Genomic DNA, 3212 nt, shown 5'->3' on the forward strand with positions numbered 1-3212 from the left:
TATAAAGAGTATGCATAATTCAGCGCTCAGAAGCTTTGTCTCAAAGGGTTCAGCATGCAACATCAGAACATGGTCTGGCAAGACATCAGAAGATGGTCGAAGCAGAATCAGAACATGGGTCTATGGAAGCATCAGAAGAACATGAGATCAGAAGCACTGAAGTTCTGATGGTATCACGCTCAGAAGCACTTCAAGGTCAGAAGATGCTTTGCACCAAGCTGTTTGACTCTGATGATATTCAAACGTTGTATTCACAAACATCAGATCAGAAGGAAGTACAAGTGGCAGGCTACGTTGACTGACAAAAGGAACGTTAGAAGCTATTAAAGGCAACGTCAGTAGACACAGCGTGAACAAGGCTCGAGGTAGTTGACAAAAGCGTATAACATTAAATGCGATGCTGTACGGAACACGCAAAGCATTAAATGCACTCAACGGTCATCTTCTTCAACGCCTATATATATGAAGTTCTGATGAGAAGCAAGGTTAACGATTCTGAACAAAACAACTCATATTAACTTGCTGAAACTCTGTTCTATTCAAAGCTCAGAATCTTCATCTTCATCAAAGCTCACTACATTGCTGTTGTAATATATTAGTGAGATTAAGCTTAAACGTTAAGAGAAATATCACAGTTTGTGATTTTAGCTTTTAAGACGCAATTGTAATACTCTTAGAATTGATTACATTAAGTTGTAAGGAACTAGAGTGATCGTGTGGATCAGAATACTCTAGGAAGTCTTAGAGGTTATCTAAGCAGGTTGTAACTAGAGTGATCGTGTGGATCAGAATACTCTAGAAAGTCTTAGAGGGTATCTAAGCAGTTGTTCCTGGAGTGATCAGTGTGTGATCAGAAGACTCTGGAAGACTTAGTTGCTGACTAAGTGGAGAACCATTGTAATCCGTGCGATTAGTGGATTAAATCCTCAGTTGAGGTAAATCATCTCTGCGGGGGTGGACTGGAGTAGTTTAGTTAACAACGAACCAGGATAAAAATAACTGTGCAATTTATTTTTATCGGTCAAGTTTTTAAAGCTACACTTATTCAAACCCCCCCTTTCTAAGTGTTTTTCTATCCTTCAATTGGCATCAGAGCGCCGGTTCTAAGGTGCAAGCACTTAACCGTGTTTAGAAAAGATTCAGGAAGAGAAAAACGCTTCAGTAAAAGATGGCTGATGAAACTGCAAAGTCTACATCTACATCTGGCTCTGCTGAGCAACACAACGGTAACAATGGTTATACTAGACCGCCGGTATTTAATGGTGAAAACTTTGAATACTGGAAAGATAAACTGGAAAGTTACTTTCTTGGTCTAGATGGTGATCTATGGGATCTTCTGATGGATGGTTACAAACATCCGGTAAGTGCCAGTGGCGTAAAGCTGACAAGGCAAGAAATGAGTGATGATCAGAAGAAGCTTTTCAGGAATCATCATAAATGCAGAACTGTTTTGCTGAATGCTATCTCTCATGCTGAGTATGAGAAGATATCTAACAGGGAAACGGCCTATGACATATATGAGTCCTTGAAAATGACTCATGAAGGAAATGCTCAAGTCAAGGAGACTAAAGCTCTCGCTTTAATCCAGAAGTATGAAGCCTTCAAGATGGAGGATGATGAAGACATTGAAAAGATGTTTTCAAGATTTCAAACTCTTACTGCTGGATTGAGAGTTCTTGACAAGGGATACACCAAGGCTGATCACGTAAAGAAGATCATCAGAAGCTTACCCAGAAGATGGGGTCCTATGGTGACTGCATTTAAGATTGCGAAGAATCTAAATGAAGTCTCTTTGGAAGAGCTGATCAGTGCCCTGAGGAGTCATGAAATTGAACTGGATGCAAATGAGCCTCAAAAGAAAGGTAAGTCTATTGCATTAAAATCCAATATCAAGAAATGCACTAACGCTTTTCAGGCTAGAGAAGAAGATCCTGAAGAATCAGAATCCGAAGAAGAAGATGAACTGTCCTTGATCTCCAGAAGGCTAAATCAACTCTGGAAGAACAAGCAAAGGAAGTTCAGAGGCGTCAGAAGTTCAAAGAAATTTGAACGTGGAGAATCTTCTGATGACAGAAGATTTGACAAGAAGAAGGTCATGTGCTATGAATGCAATGAGCCTGGACACTTCAAGAATGAATGTCCAAAACTTCTGAAAGAAAATCCCAAGAAGAAGTTTCATAAGAAGAAAGGTCTTATGGCAACCTGGGATGAGTCAGAAGATGATTCAGACTCTGAAGATGAGCAGACTAACTGTGCGCTGATGGCGACAGAAGATGACGGATCAGAATCTACATCAGAATCAGATTCTAAAGAGGTATTTTCTGAACTTACTAGAGATGAGTTAGTTTCCAGTCTAACAGAACTTCTGGAATTCAAGTCTCAGATTAGTCTCAAATACAAAAAGCTGAAAAAGCTATTTGAATTTGAAACAAAGAAGCTTGAGTTGGAGAATTCTGAATTAAAAGAAAAACTTTTAAAATTATCCAATAATGTTGGATCTCCTTCTGATTCAGAAAAATCCACTCCTAGTCTAAACCATATTCTGAAAGAATATGATTTAAGTTTCAGGAAGTTCTTATCTAGAAGTATTGGCAAAAGTCAGCTAGCTTCTATGATATATGCTGTGTCTGGAAACAAAAGAGTCGGCATTGGTTTTGAGGGTGAAACCCCATACAAACTTGAACCTGTTGATAAGATGAAAATCACATACAAGCCATTGTATGATCAGTTCAAGTATGGCCACTCACATGATATTAGGCACACTTCACATGCTCAAAGTTTTCACATTACACACACTAAGAAGCATGTGACACAACCTAGGAAATATCATGAAACTCACATTAAGAATTATCATGCTGTTCCTCCTATTGCTTACAATGTTAAACCCAAGTTCAATCAGAACTTGAGAAAATCTAACAAGAAAGGACCCAAGAAAATGTGGGTACCTAAGGATAAGATTATTCCTATTGCAGATATCCTTGGCTGCAAAAAGGACAAAGCACAACATGTCGTGGTACCTGGACTCTGGATGCTCACGACACATGACAGGAAGAAGGTCTATGTTCCAAGACCTGGTGCTTAAGTCTGGAGGAGAAGTCAAGTTTGGAGGAGATCAGAAGGGCAAGATAATTGGCTCTGGAACTATAAAGTCTGGTAACTCTCCTTCCATTTCAAATGTACTTCATGTAGAAGGATTAACACATAACCTCTTA

The sequence above is a fragment of the Vicia villosa genome, linkage group LG1, assembly GCF_029867415.1.
Source record: "Vicia villosa cultivar HV-30 ecotype Madison, WI linkage group LG1, Vvil1.0, whole genome shotgun sequence".
In the NCBI taxonomy this organism is placed as follows: Eukaryota; Viridiplantae; Streptophyta; class Magnoliopsida; order Fabales; family Fabaceae; genus Vicia; species Vicia villosa.